This window comes from Cynoglossus semilaevis, chromosome 8, assembly GCF_000523025.1.
Source record: "Cynoglossus semilaevis isolate Cse_v1.0 chromosome 8, Cse_v1.0, whole genome shotgun sequence".
In the NCBI taxonomy this organism is placed as follows: Eukaryota; Metazoa; Chordata; class Actinopteri; order Pleuronectiformes; family Cynoglossidae; genus Cynoglossus; species Cynoglossus semilaevis.
Genome location: NC_024314.1, coordinates 6,726,125 through 6,749,336, shown reverse-complemented (window position 1 = coordinate 6,749,336; position 23,212 = coordinate 6,726,125). Strand labels below are relative to the sequence as shown.

The 23,212-nt window shown below is 38.0% G+C and overlaps 1 long non-coding RNA gene across 1 annotated transcript in view; it reads left to right on the top strand.

Annotated features, from left to right (window-relative positions):
• The window catches only part of LOC103381806 (uncharacterized), a 157,256-nt gene that overhangs the window by 19,706 nt on the left and 114,338 nt on the right, over positions 1–23,212 (top strand). The window contains exon 3 of the long non-coding RNA XR_521838.3: positions 16,241–16,420. This is a non-coding gene — a long non-coding RNA (uncharacterized LOC103381806). The remainder of the gene's footprint in view (positions 1–16,240; positions 16,421–23,212) is intronic.

Sequence of the window (23,212 nt, the reverse complement as noted above, 5' to 3'; positions counted from 1 at the left end):
TCCTCTAGAAGTTGTTTCTGGTTTCTAGCCAGAAAGTTACTTTTTATTATTTATATTGTATTATTTGGCCACTGTGGGACAAGGGTCTATCCATCACTTCTGTCAATGGCTGAACTGCACCTTTCGCATGAGTTGCCACAGACACATCTGCAGAAAATACACCGTGAAATTGTGTGGCTCTTGCACCACTGTGACCATCTGCCCTCCCTCATATACCCCCTCCTCCACTATCCTCCCACTCATGTAACTCTCATGCTACTTTGATCTTTGCCAGCCAGAGAACACCCGACAGAACATTTTAGCCTAATATTTCTCCAAAGAAGCAATTTTTTGTCATAATTAACCTCATCTGTTCAGCTACTAGCCAACAGTTTTTGTTTTAGGCTATGGGAAATTTAATGACTTTGGCTTGAGTTTACGCATAGAGCTCGGTTTAAACCTGTTGAAAGTAATTTAGCTCCTTCTTCATCATTAGAAGGAACATTCTCAGCTTTGCATTTACTTGAAATTGATTGGCCAGGATAAATTAATTTACTTTGCAGTTTGTTCTGGGACTCTAGTATGCTTTTTCCCCTTCTGCCAGTTAGGCTGTGAATTGCTTTAAGTAAAAGTCTTAAAACTTACTCGAACCATTCTGAATCGTTTTAGTTCATTTCAAAGGTTAAAGAAATGGTTTTTGTGTTGAGATACCTTCAGTACTTTGCAATCTAATAGGCTTTTTCATTTTGTTATATAGGCATCTGTTTATCTTGTACAATATATGTTGCTGCTGCAGCCCCTCATCCTGTGTTTGTGCATATGCACTAGTCTGTGTCTAATCCAAATCATACACAGACCTCCCCTGGGAGCCAGCTGCTCGTCCCTATCCTGACCAACACTACTACAAATAATTGAAATCCTAATAAAGTGGGTTAATTGAATACTCTTCCTATGCAATGAATTTAGCACATTTAGTCCGAGACGTTTTTCTCAGACAGACAGACCACTATTATCCGCTTAAATATCCCGAGGACACATTTGCCAATTACACGCCACACAACTCTGTTAACCAATAAAAAAAGAAACAACTGCCAGCCATTTTACTGCCTCTCACAGAGGACAGCCACCATGTCTGTGTGTGTGCGCGGGCAAGAACAAGAGAACACGTAAAAAAGATAGAATTGAAACAATCCCCCCCTTATGTCAAATCAGATTGGAACAATCTTGCCATTTCACACCGTCTATATTATTTGAGAGGCTTAGGAAAGGCAATCTAGACTTGCTGCAGGCAACGTGGGGAGTGAAAACACTGTGACACGAGCTCAGCCTTAACCAATTCAATGACTGCTTTCTTCCATGCCTGTGTATGTGAATAATATGAGAATACTTGCCCTGGTACTTAACAGGGTTAGGCATTTTTATTATTCCGTTTTAGTCTAGTTTTTAGATCTCAGCTCCCCTGTTCAGGTGTCTCTCCTCTGGGGGACTTCAGCTTTCTCCATGCTGCTGGTCAGTCTTTCCCACCACACACAGAGAGAAATATGTGTGTTTTTCACTTTTTTCTTTTTTGTTCGGTAACAAGATCAAGCAGTTCCAGCCAAACTAAACAACAGGGAAAAACCTAATCCAAATTTACTGTCCGGGCAAATAATTCAAAGTCTCATTTCTGTCAAAAAGTCTTTGGTGTTTTTCCTATCATGCTATACTACTGTGTTGGAGAGCAGTGCGTAAGATTTGTGAGACTTTTCCTTGATCCAATCTTTGCCGAGAAATGAGCTTTATTACATTAAACAGATTCTGAACTTTTCTACCCGTAGTAGGCATTCTCGTTCTTCCTTTTTCTCTCTCTTTCTAGCAAGAATCTTGCAATTTAAATATCACTTACAGTAAATGTGTCTCAGAGAGTAAGTTTGATAGTGCTGTCCATTTGGTGAATTCATTTCACAGTTATGTTGCTAAAGAATTGAACTTGGTATTTTAATATACTTGAGAATCACAGCTTAAATTGGAAGCCAGAAGTAATGATGCAAATTCTTTAAACATTCTCTAAAATTCCATTAAAGGCCTTTACAAACACTCAGATTAGTAGATCCCCATATTTCTTTTGCATCAAAGATGATTTGTTGATAATCAGAATATTTTCTTAATCTATCCACAAAACTTTTTTTATTTTATTTCAGATGAGCTGAGTGATGCATTCATGACCTTTAAACCACAACCTCCTAATGATATTTGATGGGTGTATCACGTGTTACAGAAAAAAAAGTAAAGCAACTCAAAGTCCATGTTGTTATGTTCATCATAGTAACATGGCTATTTAAATGTAGATTTAACTTCTTAAGTGTTCAAAATAACAATTATTAGACAATGTTTGTAGCTGGAATATCATCTTTAATTGCTGTTTGTTTTCTCTCGAATATCTACACTCACAATCTCCATAAATGTTTCGTCTGTGTTCAATGAAACAGTTCGAGTTCCCCTCTAGATTGCCATCCGCCTAACATGCATTGTTTTATTCAAAACACATCAACTCCATCTGAAACCTCAACACACTCATTTCCCCTTTGAACTGCAAAGACCCAGCCATTCGTCACAGCTGAGGTTGTTTTTGTTTCCCTGTTCCACCCCGCCCCTCCTTCCACAGTGCAGCTGAAGAAACTGCAGTCTACTTGTTGCCACGATTCCTGTCTGCACCAGTCAATCAAACGAACTGAAACGTCACACTGTGCAGTCCCTAACCCCCACTACATTTACCACCCACTCCCAGCACCCTCTACATCACTGAGACCCTCCACAATTTTCCTCCACCACCACTTTAGGTCCTCACACCTCCTTACTGACAGGCTATAGAAATGCTAAGCCAGTTTCAGAGGTAGCTTTTATTAACAAACTAGTTTGGAGCCATCCTGTTTTCAGTTTCTTCATGATGAATAAGGAAATGCACCTTTGTCTAATTTTGGAGTTGTTTGGTAACTAAGTTCGTAGCGTAAATGTGTAATATTTTATATGTGGAATATTTTAACTTGGAACTTTAAAAATAACATGTAACGGCAAATTAAATACAAACAGATAATCGCTGCATGTGCTTTTACACGATGCACTCACATAACCACACGGCTAATACACTCGCTAATTATAGAAGATATTTTCTACACAGCAGGACACTGTTTTCGTGAAGCCAAATTCAAAAGTGATTATATTTACAAAAGGAAATTATAATCTGCTGATTAAATTGGTGTGTTAAATTGGTTTTAAATTGGAACCTATTTTCTTGCTTTGTGCAATGAATTTTTTTAATATAAAAGTTTTCTCCAGTAAACCAGAAAACCAAAAGCCATCGACTAAATATTTCATGAATCTGTTTTCCATAGTTACCTTTGGTGGTCTGCTAAGTTGATGCCACTGCAAAAAAACATATTTTGCCCTAAAGATAAACATTTGGTTACTATCGCTAATGAACCAGTTTTATTCTTAATCATAAATAGTCACTTCAGGGGGCTAATCAGTGTTACCCCAAGTGTAAACCCTCAGCAGATTTAGAAATTTAATATTCAGGACATTATGTGATTGGGGCTAGGCTTTTGGGTAAAATCATCAATGAATTAAAGAGGATCCAGGAGAAGCTGCAGAATGTACTTCAGAAGAAGGGCAGGATTTCGTCTCACAGAAGATTTGCTGACAGAGTAATGTTGTATAGTTGCTGCAAGTCTAATGCAGGGAAATAAGAAACTTGTTTGGAGTTTTTGAAGTACAGCATGCTCCATATTTATTTATGTTATGTTCAGGTCTATAATGATGAATGGATGTATGATGCTACCACCGTCTGACATTTGTACCACAGCATCAGGTAAATGTCATACTCCGTTACAATTTACTCTTAGTCTTATTTAATGTTTAGGATTATAAAGTGAAGATATTGATTCACCACATCAGTAATATTCTGTGGAGCAGACGCTTTACAGATGTGATGAGGCAGCAATTGCATAGAGGAGCATTATCCTCATATCTGCCACATGTTGTGCTTTGACCTTGTATTGTGTAGATAGGGACAGGAGGAAAGGAGGCCAAAATCCCAGGGTTCTGGACCAAACCAGTGCGTGGGGGCATGGAACTATATAAGCAAGGGCTGCAGTGAAGGCCACCTGGCTGATGCTGGCTCTGAAACTGTTTAACTGCGATAAAGACAGATTAGCCCCTTAGAAAGAGTCTGTATTCCCATTCACAGTCCTCGGGGGCTGGAGATCCAGAGCTCCCTGGAAAGGAAGTACAGGACCTTATCAGCCTGATAAATCCACACAGGAACTGGTTCCTCCAGGACGCAAATGAACAGAAAATGAAAGGGTTAGCTGTTGTATGGACACTGACCTGGTTCATCAGGAGTTCACGTTTGACAGAAATTGCAGATCAGGGAAAGCTTCTGCTCTCCTGTTTTTAATGTATGAAATTATTATAGTTATTTTAAACGTCTTGTCAAAGTATTTATTTCATATGGTCTGACAGAAACACTGAAATGACCCTGAATTTGCATATGTGCCCAAAAGTCTTAAAGATCATATTTTAAGTAATTGAACACCGTTGTGTGGATAAGTAATAGAGTCACTTTAAAATTCCACACTTTTTTGGCTAGAGCTGTTTAAAAGTGTAAAATAATGGCGAGGATTCTGTGAGAAATTGAATGGAGATCTCCATAACAGCTCACGTGTCTTTCAGATACAATATAAATGTGTCTATCATGATTTGTGGGCTTCCTGCAGAGGAGAACAGCCAAAAACCACAGATAGTTTTGGGATTATTCTCAAGTGACTGAAAATGATTGTGTTCACTGTTGTTTTCGATACCCTCAGCTAACTCCCCATTTACACGCACCCTCTGTAAAACAGTTCAACCAATGTGATGCAAGGCCTAGTGGTCATCATGCAAAAAATACTGTAAGTCAAGCTGACAGACACTCAGAGCCAGGTCGCTGGCATCTGTCTGAAGGCCTTTACACATATTTGGTGCCGATTAATCTTTATATTAGCACTTGTCATATGGGTTAACATCACTGTCATAAAGCATTTACCCACCTTTTATTTACATGTGGAATTTAAGCCACATACTCCTGAAAACCAGATGAGAAAAATGTTGAGAGAAACAGTGGTAAACTGAAGAATACCAACAAAAACGTATGTGGGTATAAAAAAAGAAAGAAGATTGAACAAAAACGTATGTGGGTATAAAAAAAAGGGAGAAGATTGAGTATAATTGAAGTATACTTGATCAATGTATACTTGACATAATTGATCTGGTCTGTCACAAGTTTTTAACATGATCAAATTAACAGTGGTGTCAGCTGGATGACAAAAGGTTAGTGTTGTTTTTGAAATTTTAAATGCTAAATATACAATCGAATAAACATACTAGTAGACTCAGTGCTGCTGCTGATTTAAAAGGACACATCAGTTTTATAAATGTGTGTGTGTATATATATATATATATATATACAGTATATATAGAGAACATAATAATTTTCTTTAGCTAGCGTTAGAAGTCGGTATATTTTGATATTAGTGTGATCATTTATTGAAGAAATTTAGATAATTTTCAGAACTATTTTAACAGAAAATACATTTTATATCCTACTTATAACAATAGAACTAGTAATCAATAGCAATATAAAATCACTTGAACTTGATCTTACACACTTCCCATTTAACAGATTAACATTAAATGTTGTTTTTTTTTCTCCTCATTCGCCTTGGCCTAAATTTTGACTTACCACAAGCATGACCGTTAAGATACAAAAATTGGGCAGTGTAGATAAAGTCACATCTATGGCCCATTTGAAATGAATAAGGAGCATTTTGACCACTTGAATTGCCTTTGTTTTTTTATTTGTTTTTATTTTAGGTTTTCTACTCTTTTTATAGCATATTCTGATAATTTTGTATTTTTAAATTTGGAAACAAACCATTTTTTAATTGTTAATTACTAATTGTCTGTGGTGGTTTAATTTATATTTTTCCATTATTAATTTCTGCAGACAACTTCTCACCTGCAAATCCTTTAATTGCAAAACAAGCCCCTTAGCAAAGTTTCCAGTGAGGGAATTCTTCTGTGGATTTCCTTTTTTCTTCCAAAGCCAAACTTGGTAATGATTTCCCTGAGCTATTTCATTTGTTTTTTTACTGAGCTCCTGCATTTTTTTATAAGAAATATGTAAATTACTGCATCAGGTGATGTTGTCAAAGCCATTTAAGCATTATAGATTCATTTATTGTATTATTGATTTAAAATCTAAAATCTTTTACAGTATCATGCCTTTTGAAAAGTAAGAAAAGAGGATAAAATAAAATGTTGCATTGCTTTCTTTTTGTAAATGCAACAGAGTTGTATCTGTGATACCTGTGAAGTTCAGAAAAGCAGCAGTGTATGACTTCAAAACTGTTCCCATCTCTGTAATCTTCAGATCGACACAGAGAGGAATAATCCCCCCTCCAGCTCTTTTATTCTTGTGCACATCTGAAACTTTGCCCAAGCCACAGGGGTATCTGTAAATCTTCTTCTTGTTTGGGTTAGTCTACAGGAGGCGTGCAGGCCCCGGAACTTTGATTCACCTTCTGAAAATCACATCTTGAGCAGGTTGGAGCGGTCTCTGTAGAGCAGGTACAGGATTCAGCTCACTGTCTCGTCTTACTGTACAAAAAAAGAAAAGAAAAAGAGGAACCACAGCAAGTGTTCTATTAAAGGATTTTCTTACATGCTCTTTTAATAATAATGTGTGTGTAGAAATTTGAATGATTGATTATGCAATATTTTTCTAGTTGCGTTATTAATTTGAAAGCAGAGTGTATCATGCATGTTTTATATTAAGGGGTTATTTTTAAACAAATTATAAAATACTTCTTTGTGTATCCTCTGCTGCCATTTTCTCTGCTCTCCTGGCATCAGCTAATGTCATCAATACCATTGGTTGGACAGAGAACAAGGAGAAACGGTTGTAGTTATTTCTTCTGTTCATGTGGAGAGATTTTAGGTGTGGATCTGGTGGTAGAGCAAGCTGGCTGCTGTTTAAGAGTTCAGTAGTTTAGCTTTTTGGATTTTTGCACAGTCCACATACGATCATGAAGAAAATCTAAAACTTTTCATGATTCTGCCTCCTATTGTCACTGTCGGTCGGTCACAAATTGCAACCAGAGAAACAATAGCAAGAGCAGATGAGGTGACACTGTAAAATATGAGCTGACCTGCAGCAACTGGATCTATTTCTGTGCGTTTGTGTGGATAGCAACACGAGCGCATTACTTGTTTAGTGGCTATGATTATTAATCTCTTAAGAAAATTGAATAATTAAAGTGTTTCCCATGTGTGTTCCTGCAGAGCAAGGGAATAATGCATCTTTAATTAACTTACTGCTACTTTAAAGAAGCTTGCATTATTTTTGTTTTTTATAAGGATACTTTACGTTTATTTCACAATATACCAACATCAAATGATGCTGCTTAATAGACATTGTGAGTTGTTGTTGAAGTATCAAACGTTCAAGCTCTATGCTTGGGGTATTCTATGAAGCTCCTCTAGATCTGATGGTTATGTTTGTTGGTCCTGATCTTCAGATTAATCTTTAATGTTTCTATTAGTTAAGAAAAAATACCGGTGAACGTTTAACTTTAGTTATCCAGTTATTGAATGAGATCAAGACAATTGTCATGTCTTTTACAGAGTTTTGTCATTATTCTACTTTTTACAAGCTTTACTATTGTATTTTAAAGTATACTGTATTCAGAATGTGTGTCCTTAACTACTTCAAATAGCAACATCTCTGTGACCAAAGCAATCTTGATGTGTCCTACACATTTTACAGTGTTCAGAGAAATTAAGTAGCCAACTGTTACAGCCAAGCAATAAACTGGTTAATCTACTATCACTGTAATTTTCTCTCATAGTTAATCATTAGCACTGGTAGTTTGATTTAACTCTTAAAATGATGTCAGCGAAATTCCCCAAGTGACCTCATGCGGCCATGAGGATAATGACTAATGAATGTTGTCTCTCACAGGCAACAGTGACACAGATGCAGGGCCACGTATGCTCTTGAGGCTCCTTGACTTCTTGTTATTTATCTCTAGTCTCTTTCTTTTTCCCCTCTTGTGTGCGTGTCTGTGTTTGTGTGTGTGTGTATGGTTGCAATAGACAAAACCCCAGATAATCATACTGCTTTTTCAGACATGTTCTTACCTCAGTTTGTGCCACTACAACATTTATTTATTTTTGGTTTTATATCAACACAAGCACTTAAAAAAAGAGACCGATGTTGTCAAATATTTTTTATTCATCAACTAATGCCAAAACATTTTCATATTTGTATGTTATTTATTGAGTGGATACTTTGTATTCCCATTTATATGTAAAATAAATTTAAATAAATTTAATTATTTTTACATTTCTTTATAATTAATATCCTTAAAGACGGCTTTATAAATATAATCTGATTTCCAGGCACTTGGATGTCTGCCCTTTTCATTAAACCTTAACAGAAATTGAATATGCAAAGATTATGCATAGATCTCTTAACATGACAGATAATACTTCACACAATCTCTTTGTAGGTATAGCTTTACATGCATAGAATGACAGATGCTCACAGTCCAGGGTATCAGCCTCCTCAAATCTCCTGTCTCTGAGAGCCAACCAAGGATCTTCTGTCTGTTCCAGTGTCTGGCTTCGTCATCAGGGGATGGGTTTGAACGCCTGATTGTAACCAAAGACTCAGGCTGAGCGGAGCTGTGTGGCATGCAGTGGGATGATAAATGAAGTGACATCTTGGGGAGCGGATGAGCAGATTCTGTAGATATCTGAAGTTGGGGCACTTACCAGCCCAGTGAACCCCAAAAATACAGGTCCTCTTGTCTGTGCTGATAATTCCAGCAACAATAGATGGGACTCATAGTTGTAAAGTCTGCTGCCCTTCTGTAATCAGACTGGAGCCACTAAATAACTGAAGATGCAGGCTTTTCTTTAGTGTTACTTTCTGCGTTTGCCTCTAACTGTGTGTTTTTTGTTAATATGTACATTCATGTGGTCTGACACAGAAGGAAGGGCCAGGATATGTCTCATCTGGTCTGGAGATCATTAGGCTCCTGTTCAGTGAGTCCAGAGGGAAAACGAGCCCATTATGGATCACAGGCATCATCACTCGCCATTACCACTGATCCAACTAACACATCATCATCATCCCCATCGTAGTCGTCATTGCTCTTGCAGTATTAGTTGTTATGGCTCAGTTTTTCCTCAGAGGGAATTAAACAAATATATGAAGCACAGGCTTGTCAAACAATGGCAAAAAAACTCTGTTAACTGTTAGTCAGCTGTGGGATTGCCATTGATTATGTTGTATTCCATCTAGCTTTTGTAAAGTAAGTAAAATAGTAGGTAAAAAAGTAGGTAAAATAGTAAAATACAGAAAAGCGGTGTGAGTTAAATTAAACAGTAAAGATTTAGACATAAACATGATTTAAATGAACTGAATTTCAAAAGTCCGGCTTTTGGGGAAAAAAGTTGTATTTACTATGCAGATGATAACTGTCAGTTTATACGCACATGTAGACAGTAGACAACATAGAGCAAATACAACACATGTTGCAGCTCCATCCAGAAGATGACAGTTCAAAGGAGAGGTGAATCTGGGTTAATGGAGATGAATTATGTGGTGAGCGCTCCCATGGCTACTCGTCATCACTGATGCTTCCCAGGCTCCACACTACATCTCCATGTCTTCATCCTGCTGCAGCATGGCTCTCTGTGCCGTGGCACATCTCCATGTACATATGTGAATTCCTCTTACTCTGAAAACCTCTTCCTGAGGCTGGTTCGCATTAGTTTTCCCCTCTGTGCTACAGTCGACTGGCCTCTATCAAAGACTCTACATGCTCCAAAAGTCTGATTATGTCTATGCCTTTTCTCCGTTTTTATCCTTTAACTGCAACTTTTCTGCTGGGTGGCCAGGATGAAATCCTGTCATTTGTTCAGTCACAGTGCAAATTTTAATATTGCCAGTGATTTATGGAGAGCTGTTTTATTGGAGGAATGACCATGAAGAATGCTTTATTCTTTAGCTACATGCTCACCTGTGAAAACACGCACTCACATAAACACCCTTTAATACATACCATGCACGAAACACCAAATCTAACGAATTTGAACAGCGTAACACTGCTTGTGGAGAGACACAGAAGAATTTATGCACGTTGCACTTTGCATGAGCCGATATATTTTATGGTTCCTTTTTCATTTGTCCCATTGGAGGCTTTTTACTAATGTGCTATATGACCATGAGTTTCAAATGGAGCAGATGATATTTGCAGACAATCCTTGGACTGTAGTTTTAACCTGTTTGAAGTTTGGGATTTTCCACAAATGGCACTGCCAGAAAGCAGTACCTGATATGTTATTTTTTAAACTTCCTATTGAAGGTTAGTTAATAATTAATTAATTTCAACTATGTTGTTTTATGTTTCATTTATTTATAATGTAATAAAGGGTGTGTAGAGGCTCTGCTCGCATGGTGCATTTGTCATTATCACTGCCAGTGTCCGTTTACTCTTGTGATAATCAGTCCAAATGATAAAGCGGTATTTAACAGCTCGCTGCCAATAAAGGTTTAAAACTTGGGAAAAATAAACACTTTCAGTGAAGGGCTTAGATTCTTTTCAGTAGAGTTTAAAAGTGAAGAAGTGGAGAGGTAAATGAGCTGGAGGGTATCAGAATGTTTCTGAGATTGGCCTCTGGATTGATGGTGTATTTTTTTTAGAGCTACTGCAGGAGATTTTCTTTTTTGTTTTTTTTTCTTCCTTTTTCCTTACAGTTTCCTTATGTAGGTGTTTCTTATATGCACTGTAGCAAATGTATTCTGAAAATCCCAAACAAATAAATGATCCATTAGTGTTATCTCACCTACTCTATATAGCAGTGAGAAATATTTGATTATTTACATAACCTGCTGAGAAATATTTGATTATTTACATAACCTGGTGCAGCAATGAACAGCATTTAGAAACATTATGACTGCAACATTTTATAATAAAATAGAAAATCTCTGCCTTTTGTTTTTATCACGCTGCACAATCATCCTCGTCAGAATATTTATTGATATATTTTTTTACTAAATATTCAGTTGTCAATCCTACTTCGCTCTTGCAGTGGGACACAAAATAAATTTCTTAGGTCTCAGTTATTCAATTATTATTGATGAATGAATTGAACATTCATTGACTTAGGTCATGCATAGTTGTCTGCACACTTCATATTGTTTTTCGCTCAAATGTATTGAAAAACCATTTAGGATTTTTAAACTAAACCTCAGCATGAGGCTGTGTTGAGTGCCACTGTTAGATGTGGTCTGTCGTGCATCATGACTGGTTGCTGAATAAAGAGATTTTGTAGTTGTCTCACATGCTGCTTGAATGTCTGCATGATGTGTGTATATTTTCTCATTTCACCCGTGATGAACTGAAAAAGGTGGTATCTATTAAAAAGTCATGGCAGGATGTTAAAGTATGTCTCTGCACATGAGTTTCTACAGGACATTTATATCCTGGCTTTTCATCCAGTTTTGATGCTATAAGCCATCAGAACTTTCTCCCTCTGTTTCACTGGGCCTTGTCCAACCGTAGAGCAGTGTGATTAATGACCACTCAGGGTCTAATGAAAGCATGTTAAAGCAAAGCAAGTATTTCAACATGGCACAGTGCAAGCTATGAGCCAGGACTGGGTGGTTGCTTAAAAAAAAAATATATATATATATACACACACACACACACACACACACATACAGTATTTGTGTTATGTGGGAGAGATGCTCCTCTCCCCCAGCCCCATTTCTCTTCAATATTTGGACTATAGCCCGTTTGACTCACTTTTGTCAGGTTGTTTGTTGTCCTTGGAGCCTATTATGCCTCCATCATCATCTACAAAGCAGAGCAAACATCCCGTTGCTATGTCGGACAGAGTTAAACTGTCATTGGTCAGAAACGACTACTACGTTTGTTGCTTATGCTTTTGCATTTTCTCTTTCTGCTGATATACATTAGTTGTTTTCTTTTTAGTCATGATTGTTCTTTAAAAAAAAAAACCTTACTATGAGATGAAAAACATAAATATTAGTTAGATTTCACCTTCATTTCAAAAAGACCTGGTACACTGTCTAGTACATCTAATACATCTTTTTATCTACTTTATGTGACAATTCCTTTTTTATTTTTACTAATAAGCATTTGTGTTTTAATATCTTACTTGAAACATCACAATGTTTCTTTAAACATGAATAAATTAGACATTGAATGCCACTCCAAAAATGTTTAAACATAGACTTAAAATAGTCCTGAGGTCTAGCAACTGGTGGATAGTGGATTATTTTTTGGTCTCTATTTTAGATTCTAAATGTTTAGTCTATGCAGTTTGTTTTTGTCTCTTTACTTGCAACGACCAATGCCTTTACTAGGGATCCATACTTCAATGTGTAACCCTCCTGTCTTGCAAGTTGATAGTTTTAGGTTTAAGTCCATGTGTCGGTTGCAAAGACTCACACTGTAAAATTCCCATGTATGATGAGGGAGGGACTCAAACGTGATATGCAAGGCTTATCCTTTAACTCATAATAATAAATACATAATCACAAAAAGGTAAAGGCTTGATTGATGACTAAGCTAAAGATTATAGTTTTTATTAAATTTTAGGGATTTTGCTAACTTTTCTGACGGTTTGGTTTGTATATGTAATTAACAGAGTGCAGTTTTGGCTCAGTTGAGTCGCATGTGGCTGCTCACTAGTGAGGCACTCACATTGAAAAACCATCATCAGAATCCCACTGGGACTGGGTCCTTGCCATTGCCTAAACCTCACATGATAAGTGTAAATAAGCTGCATGAATGTTGTAGCTACTGTCTGCCATAGCTTTGACCATGTGAAGGGTTCTGATGTGGATAATGTTTGGTTGCTGACCAGCATAGAAAAAATAATTTTAAAGGAGAGCACGTGGGAAGCTAGTTTGGACTGTGGCGCCACCCTGTGAAAGCTCTATGATGAATTTCCAATTTTCCATCAAGTCTAACAGAAGACTTTGTTTATGTTGACCAGACTCAGAGCTGCGTTAAAGCTGATAATTTTCACTCATGTCTTGTTTGTCTCCCCTCATGTCTGTTTTGTTTTTATTACACTGTTTATCACCATCTTGTCTTCTGTCTGTTGAATTAATTATGAAAAGGAATCTCCAAGCTTCTGGATGTGATTGCTTTGATTTGTAATAGATCAAAGAGAGCAGAGGCAGCAGCCAGGCACAGTATGTGGTGCATCTAAGTTGTTAAAGTGCAGAGACAACCAGACACATTTATATTTTAGATGGAGCTGGTATCAAAGATGAGGGGGGAAGGCCAATAACTGGGACAGATTGTGTGCTTTGGCTGAGGCACGGGGAGCTGCTGGGTACGGAGAGAGGGAGCATATGGGCTGAATTCTGAGGGGTTTTGGCCCACCTTGACGCTGTGGATATAAAGACAGCCCCCTGAAGACATTAAGGAAATGCCAGGAATCTTAACCTACGTAGTTGTGCCAATGGCTTGCAAATGAAATCCTCCCCTGCTGCCTTGGCCACAAAACAGTATCTTATCGTCTTACGTTCACCGTTTGCAGTCATCGTTCTACCTCTAAATTTCATCTGTGTGCAGTTCTTCAAAGTGAACTCCTGTGGTGATAAATCCATTTCAGTAATGTCTTTATACAGCAGACAAGATGAGCTGAGGGGCCACAGGAGCACAAGATGTGAGTGGAGAACAGAATCAACATGCTGTCATTGGCTGAAACACTAGAAAACACCTAGAAACCTAGAAAGGCCACAGGTAAAAAAAAAAAGTAGAGATTCATAAAAACCTTTAACCTATTTTATTTAGCCTGACTGTTTTCCTTTGTCGTTCCTCACATTCTGTTGATGTAGTTTTTTTGTTTACTATAAATACTGTACATAAGTAGATGCAGAGTCCATTTTAGTAGATTCTTTTTAAGAATAAAAAACAAATCTAAATCTTTTCAATTAACTTGTCTGGCCCACTTGTTTGAAAGCACTTTTTGAATTAACATGTGGCTGTACAGATCCAAAGGGGGAAGTTATGGGCCCAGTTTAAGACCCGAACTACAGTTTGAGGCTGGTGTACGAATGATTGAATGGATGCACGTTTCTCTCATGCACAGTTGCAGTTATGAATCTGTAGAATGATGTGCTCAAACAGCAGAACCAGAGTCCAGTCTGTCCAACAACTTACTCATTTAATGCTTAGATACCAGTGGCCACAGCAAACAGATTTCACCATGCATTTGGGAAATGATAGAAAACAGTGTCCTACAAATATGATAATCTCACAGGAAACATAATCAATGTTGCTTACATCATGAGGTTTTTCACCTCAGAGAAGAACCCGCATGTCATCATCATGTTTGTCATGTCTGCAATAACTAAAGAAAAAATGTCAAAGACACTGGGATTTCATACTGGGTGAAAATATTCTTGTTGAAAAGGCACAAAGCAAGTAAGCTAACAGTGAGCAACACCAAGTTAAAAACATTGTACATTTTCAGTAATTTAGACATTACATTAAATTATATTAATTTTAGGCTCGTTTTAAATGTTCTCAAAAATTGCGCTAACACTAGCCTTCCCTAGGAGCTGTATTATGTATATTGTCTGTATCTAGTATATTTTAATTTGAAGATCTCTGTGTGTCCTTATTTAAATGGCCGACAGTGATACTAATAAAACAAAGCAGACGGCTGGTCTGGACGAGCGGTCTGTCTCCATATTGGACGTTTCCACCAACTGATTATTTTTCAAGGAACACCCAAGAATTCTTACCCCAAAGGAGACATAAGGTTTTGGCCCAGATTTCATTCCATTCAAATCACTTACTGTGCACCAACAGCAGGGTCAGAAATAAGCCTGTTCCTATTGAGAGACAGTGGCTGGCTCTGGTCTGTAATTGAAAGGAGAAACAATTTGCTCCCTGGTCTCTGTCTCTGCTTGAGGCCAGTTTAGTTCATGCAACTTTTGGCTTTGCCATTTTTTCCTTTGCGTGTGTCGTCCCTCCAACTATTACAAACACTTTTGACACTCATTACCGTGGGCCTCCCAGCTGGGGTATTGGGTGGGGCAGACTGCCTGGTTGGCTCTCTGGTCGGTACTAAAAAAAAAAAAACCTTCATCTTAACACAAATGCCACAGGCTCCACTTAAAGCAGTGCAAGTACTTCCACTGAGGCACTTCATCAGGAGACTCATCTTAAGTCGCTCTGGATTTATTACAATCAGTTGTGACAGTTTCAGAAACTTTGGAGAGCCTTGAGAAATGAGACGAGAATAAAAATAACAAGGCATCACCGGACACTGCTGTTTCTGTCCATGTGTCTGTCTCTTTTGCTCTAGCTGTGCTCAGATCTTTCTCTGGTTCAATGTCAAGAACCACAACAAGGACCGAAGCTGCAGCAGTGGTGGCCTCCATTCCTTTAGCGGATTAGAAAACATTTTAATGACAGGATTAGGCTCATACTTCACATTAGGATGAATCGTCTGATCTTCTGCTTCACATGATTCAGAAGGCTCGACCAAAAGAGGGCTTTACACGCTCTCAAGTTTGAAGGAGTAGGAACAAATATTTAGTAGTGATACATCCACTTAACATGGATTAGTAGGTACCTCTAGTCTTCAAAGCATTTAGCTCTAACGCTACGGTCCTCTGCTATGCAGTTTAAATTTGTTTGGCAGCATTTTTGGTTTCTTCAGAAGCCCAAGCCTCTGTCCAATTCTTTACCAAAATGCACAGTTCACTAAAGATCTGATGCTGCTCAGGGAGAACCGGGCAAGTTGAGGGTCAGATATCACAGAAATGCATACCTTGCTGTTAATATCACAGTTTGGTATGTTTTTCTCATCCTTTTCAATTTCCATTCTCCCTGCTCCTAGCTCATACTAGCCTTATCTGTGCACCTTAAGTAAAAAATGGTAAAGAAAGTAAATCAATAATGCTTCTCCTCAGTATTAAATGTAAAAATGCACAGACACCCATGTCATTGAACCTGTCAGATGCAGTGCAGTAAACATATTACAAAAAGCACTTACCACACACTCTCGTTTCATGTTCACACACATGTTCTACATGTACTGCATCTGGTTTGTGTTTATTTAGATGCCACTGGCTGTCTAACTAACCCCTTTTTCCATCTTTCGGCCTTTCCTGGTATAGGGAGTTACATCTTGGTTTTCTGCATCCTGTTAGCCTGAGGGAGTGTGGAGCCTCTGGCTGATTAGAGGAAACTGCATATCAAATTACACGCCAGGATCACCTCCTCCGTCTTTGCTGCTTTTTCTTAACAGAAGCTCCTCATCACCTGTGTTGCCCAATTCACCTACAACTCCACCAACTGTGAGTACCCTCATATCTGAGGCTGATGATGATATTGTGTGTGCTTCAGTTTTTGTTTTAAGTGATAGTAATAAATAAAATAATAGGTGACTTGTTGTAACCATAGAATGTGACACTAATGGCTAATGTATGCACACTAAAATACAAGATTGACAAATGATGTTCAACGTAATGTAAATTACTTTACAATTTTTATTCATTCATTTTTAGATTTCTGTCCCTCTGATTTTTTTATTGTTATTTTCTGGTATCATGCTGTGATTTCCTAAATGTACCAGCTAGCTTATATCATGTGATAAAGAAAACCCCCACTATTATCATATCATTATTTACCCTGAGGAATATCAATTTTGATATGCAAAGCTTATCCTTTAACTCCCAGAGAAATACTACCCTTTTACGAAACAGGTAAGTTTTGTTTGTTGGTTGTTTTGCTTGACTGCAATATCTGTCATGGCCATCCTTTTGTCTTGGCTCTACTGCTTCCTAAGTTACATCAGACCGTCCAGCTCCATTTGCGGTAAAATCAACAGGGCACATTCAGCCAATGTCAGTGTCAGCAGACAGGAGCACGCAGGCGTGGATTGGAATGGGAATATGATTGGATTGGAAGACATGGTGCAGGCAGTGATGCTCGAAGTCTCATCAGGCCTGTGTAAATGTTTACCCTGCACACAGTTTCCATTTCAGCCAGTGGCCTAGCATCACCTTACCACTTAGCGGTTCGTACATTTTCTGCTCTGTCAACGCTACCGTCTTGCAGCTGGCGGGGACTGTAGGTACAGCACTAGGCCAATTTGTTGCCAGAGCTTCTTATGACTGTATCTTTGAGTAAGCAAGTCTCCTGCCACTGTTTACCTTGTCACACCACATTACCTCATTCATGAGTTATTGGCCCGGGACTATGTGCATCACAGTGTCCCGGAATCATTAACAGGAATGAGGCTATTGAAGAATTCACAAGACTCCACTTGTATGTTGCCTTTTCCTGGAAAATTTGCATTTGAAGGAGAAATATATTTCGCGATGGGTCTTAATATTTCAATAAAAGGTAAAAAAAAAAAAAACCCAGCTGCTGTTAGTAGCAAGTCTTACAGTATAGCTATTGCTGTTTAAATTTTAGGATTTATACAACACAAATCTGTAAATTAATTTCAGACAAGGCAATATCAGGCAAAATAATGAATGGTAAAGAGGCTCATATGTTTTTGATAGCAACAAATATACATTTTCTGGGTGCTCAGACTTCCTGTATAATTCCAATGTAGCTCAAACAGTTGTGTATTGTTGTTTGAACTTAAGATTTATGTTTATATATTAAGCATTTTTTTAGTACTTTTGTTTTACTTTTGTGGCTCAAGTCCCAGACACAGTTTAGTGATTCAAAAAGCATAGCATATGCTAAAAACAGTGAACTTGAAAATTTTTCAGGGGGCCATAAAAGAGACAAGAGCTTCAATCTGTGATCCCTTAGCCACAGCTAAGGGCTTCAGCTCAAATGATTCATCACATGATGATTGGTTGTGGCTGGGCTGGTATCCTTTCTCTTTCCACCATGGCCCTGTTGGAGGCTATTTTGGAGATGAACACGCATTTGCCTCTAATTAAGCTTCAGATGTGGAGCAGAGATAAGTGTCATGTCTCTTTACAGTCTTACAAACCTGGGAAGCAGATGAGCTGCACTGTAGTTTTAACACTGGATTGATTGTGTAAAAGATGTCTTACACAGGAAGGAACGGTCATGCTGAATGTTGGGTGTTTTTTGTGAGAAGGTGTGTAGATGTCTTGTAATGTTCTTTCAATTACATGTTAGAGTCTTTTCAATTGGATTGCATGGTTAGGTCTAATTTTAGCACAACCCTTTTAGCCCTAATTTTTGCCACTGAGCTTTGTTAGTCTTGCTCAGGACATCAGTGTGAGCTTAACTACTTGACTAGCAAGTAAAAACAATTTAAAACTAAATGCTATTTTTATAGTAGGCAGCTGGGAAATCCAGTTAAGAGATTCATGTTGACAACATGAAACCCAATAAAATGTGATCTGCTCTTCAGATACTGACTGTGTACTCATTTCCCTCCCAAAAATGCAAATGCTGTAGAGGCTGCTGCATCTTATTAAAATATGACCAAGAGTGTAAACAAACAGCAACAGCATTTTGCACATTTTGCATTGAAACCAACTGGGTTCATTAACATTGAATACGTCTAGTGTTACAGCTTTGAATTTGGTTAAGTGGATTGTTCAACATTAATGATGTGGGACTACTGGCTTAAGAAGACAGCAAAGTTATTCAACTGACCTGTAAAAAAAAAAGAAGAACTTAAAATGAAAATAATGTGTTGAACAGCTAATTATAAGAAATACTTTCAACAAACTATATTCTTTATTAGAGCAGACTTTTTGGTTGCATGTATTGATATTCCTATTTTAGTTTTATATGTTGTGTTTCTGCACGCTACAAATGGAGGCATCCAACTCATGCATGTACAGACTTCTACCCAGCAACAGGGTTCATTGTCCTTGGGGCAGACACAAACAACTCGCAGCATGTGAGGGCTCCCTTTGTGTTTTGGGTTTTCTTAGTTGGTGGCATAATTTAATAACCTCTTTTAAAATTTTACCCCACAGCAAAGCAGTCTGCTTTACTGAAACCTAATTAGCATCCAGGCATGAATATTGAAAGGGACCTGTTGTTTGTGAGATTTTTATTTATTTATTTATTTTTTGCCTAAGCACACTTGTGATGAACTTGTGAAAAATAAAAGCCAAATATGGGGCTCATGATTGTCAGGTGTTGTATATAGCGGTGTTTTTTCATCATACAACATATGATTGGTTGAATTATGTTTGATATTTAAAAGAAAGTGGCTTTTATGTTGAAGCATTGTGCTGAATTAAAGAAGCAGTTGCACAGTTACAGTCCTGTTAGTGCAGCCACTGAGCACTGCAGTGGAATGCAAATGTATTTTTAACAACAAATCTTGATTTTTAGTTAAAGATCTGCTTAAGATAGGTAGTTTGACAGAAGTGCTGAGTAACATGTCCGGAGTCATTGTGAATCAAGTAAGACTGTCTTATTTTAATATAAAAATCTAAATTTAGGCTGCTTTTAAACCTCTCTGCTGGGTCATTTTGCAACTACTTCTAAGGTATACTTTGTTTGGCTTTCTGATGAAAAGTGACAGCCTTAGTTCTCCAGTGAATGGCTGCAGAATGGTTAGTGTTTTTAAAAGCACCACTCAAATGAGTTTAGTCAGCCTTCTTTTTCTCCTAAGGTCTTTGCTGCTGTTATGGTGGAAACATATTGTCCTGAGGGATTAGGGTACAAGATGCGGTATGAATGTATGATAAAAGGTTTTGGTTTGACTTGGATTGGTTCTTGAGCAGAGGTGGTCGAGCAGAGTAGAAACACATTGACAAGACCACCAGAGGCAGCGGTCTATGAGAGCATGAGGTACGGAAATATATCCTATCCACTGGAAAGATTGCTTAAGAAAAAATTCAGATGAGTAATTAATCATAACATATCGATACCTTGGATTCCATCTTGGAATAACAGAATAAAAATGGAAGTAAATGGACAAAAGTGAAAGGGAAATGCAATGGGGAAAAACAGACCAGATAGAGGGGAAAAGGTGAAGCTGGGACTAAAGGAAACAATGGGAACAATGAAAACCAAGAAAGGTACACAGACTTAGATGATCCGTGAATGATGCTGAAGAGGGTGTGACGTGACTCTAATAACCTGCAATCAGACATATGGTACTGCCGTGACAGGAGCTACAGCTGGCCTGGGCCACAGTGGCTTGTAATGAAAGTGAATCCTGTGCTCTCCTATCTAAACTTACAGTATCTCTTTTTTTTCTCACGGCCTTCTTCTTCCTTTTTTTTCTCTTAGATTTTATCTTGGTTTCTTATCTCCTTCATATTTCCTATTTCTTTATTCCTTTAACCCCAAAGAACACCTTTGCATCCTTCCCATTACATAGACTTTATAAGGTGATGTGGCTTTTGGAGAAGGAGGTGGTTTGCTGTGGAACTTAACTGTAGGGCTTCTATGTGGCCATTAAGAGCACACCAGTCTCATGTTGGTTTAGACATACAACCTGAAAACTAAATCCTTCAACGCATGGATTGTACACGAGTGGGAAGATTGATACTACACTGAAACATCAATTCAAGGAAACCAGACTCCCCATTCCACGTTCTGCAATCCATGCTCCCAACCACTTTTTATTATTTCTGAGCAAAAATGGATTTTCAGTGAACCGTTCAGAATATAAAAAGGAAATACAGTATTTTCAAGTTGAATGGCAGTGTGTGGGGTGGCAAAAGGGTGTGGGTGTGTGTGGTCTTTGTACTCAAGGATTCTTTCTAAAATGGGCTTCTCATGAAAAAGGCAAAAACTAGTTGAGCTTTTTCATTGATTACTTTTCATGTTCCATATTCTTAATGTATGAATGCTATTGTTGGCCATGTTGGCCATGACAGTGCGGGTTGTTGTGTTGTGTAGTTCAGCCTTGGAGATGGGGCAGGACATTTCCAAGGACAAACAACAGCAGAGCTTTATCACAGGGGACTGATGTCCTGCAGTTCATAACCTTGCCTCATGTCCACTGCTGTTTCCCTCTAACCAAATTGGCAAAAAAGCATGGCTTTCTCTTCCCCTGATGTGATCTGTGTGCAGCAATAGCACATAGCAACATAAATGTCATTGGATACTGGAAACTGAAAAAAACACTAAATTAGTCATTAGCAATATCTCTAGTACATTACTCAGCATTTTCCCATGACGAGACTCTTGTATTGGTTGTATTGGTTGTAGGTCAGATTTTAATCCCAAGTCCCTTACTTAAAATGCACTTAAATACAAGCTCTTAATTTGGTGGAAAATCATTAAATTACTTTGGCTTTCCTGGAGAAACCCAGAGAATGGCTTTGGCTTCATTCTTTTTACCAAGGGTGAAGAGTTTGTGTGATTATTAGCTTGTGTTGGCAAACAATCTGTAGATCTAAGTCTTCAAAAGAGAAAAATGCTGGTCATAGCCTTGGCCATAGACACATTAAGGATGGAACACCATGGGAGAGAGAGCATAAGGCAGCTGTAAATCTTTAGCATGGCCAAGCTCATGACAGTGGAGGAAATGGCATGTCTAGAATAAGGATGGAAGAATTAATTTGGCAGTTTATTCTAACTCTGGGGGCTGAGATCAAACTGTCCTTTCTGACCCGGTCTTGGGATTCTTCAGTCTTGACCATAGGTCAAAAATAATCCACGTGTGTTGTTTCTAATAAACAAAATTACATTATGAATAACTAAGGTTGCAAATAAGAAGCTGTTTTAATTTATTTAATATTATAGTTTTGCATCATTAGAGGGAGCATTTTTTATCTGCACAACATACACCAAGTCAGAAAAGTCAGAAACCAGCAGACTATTGTTAAATGCAGTAAAGAGTATTAGTCAAGTCAGTGAAATTTATCATTTTATTGTTTCCTTTTTAATGCCTTTTTTAGTGCCTTAACTGCACGGTGTTGAATCCAGTTGCACCTGAAGGTCATTTTCTGTTATTATTGGGTTACATATGATCACCTGGTCCTTAGAGATGATGGTTCCCTCAATTGACCCGAGTTGTAACATTAAATACAGAGCTCTGTCTGCTGTTGCCATGAGGGGTAATAACACAAGGGGCCTCCTTTAGGTCTACAGCTATCTCCAGAGCAACAGGCATGTGTTTTGTGTGCAAATGGTTGCCAGGAGTTTGAAAGCATTTCAGGAAAATAGGAAATGAATCACTGTGGGGAGATACAGGTCATCATCCCTTCAGGGTCAAAGGTGAACTGAGGCTGGGGAACTTCCTGATTCCCTGTAAAATGACCCTCATTCACCATTATCTCTCACAGCCGCTCAGCCAGTGCCCGTCAGGTACCTCTCGTGCTATGATTAGAAACCATAACCTCATGCTTCACTGTTACATTGTGTCCACTTTCATTTAGTGAGCAGGACTAAAAGATGTGTTCGTGCGATGGAGAACCTGGCTTCTCCATGTACGCTTTAGCTTTAGGACGGTGAGGCCTCTCGGGGTCTATAATCACCTAAGCAGGCTGATTATAGACCCCTCTTCTTCCTGTGACATGATAATCAGTGCTGCTGTTGTGGACTTGTATATGGCAAAGAGTCATTTTGTAGCTTTGATGTAGGCCTGCTCATAGTCACTAGTAATAGTCACTAGTGAAGGCTCTTAGATATTTCTTAACAGTTTGTCTCACCAGGTTAATATGCCTGTGTTTTTAATTGTATTCTGAAAACAGTGGTACTGTTATTACCAGGACCACTGTGAAGTAGGGTTAGTCCGGTGTAATCCACTGCTGCTGCAGCATGTGTGGCATGAACAGCAGCTAGAATGTGAGCAATAGTCAATTATCCTAGTGCTTTTGTCGTGTCAGCTGTGTGGTCTTGTAATACTTTTCATTTTCTAGAAATATGCTAATATTTGCATGTAATGTTGTGATAACGTGTCAGCTGTGTGGTCTTGTAATACTCTTGTTAAACCAATCTGTTTGTGTAGCTGTTGTTTCTGTTTTGTTTTTTTTGATACTATGAAAAACGTTGTAAGGTAACAACAGTAAACTATAATGTACTTTTCATTTTCTAGAAATATGCTAATATTTGCATGTAATGTTGTGATAATTGATATTGTTAAATTGCAACTTTTTTCCCCTGTCATTGAGGTTTGCATTGCCTGTAGACTTTATTTGTAAAAATGTTCACATAAAGTTCAATATTCAGAA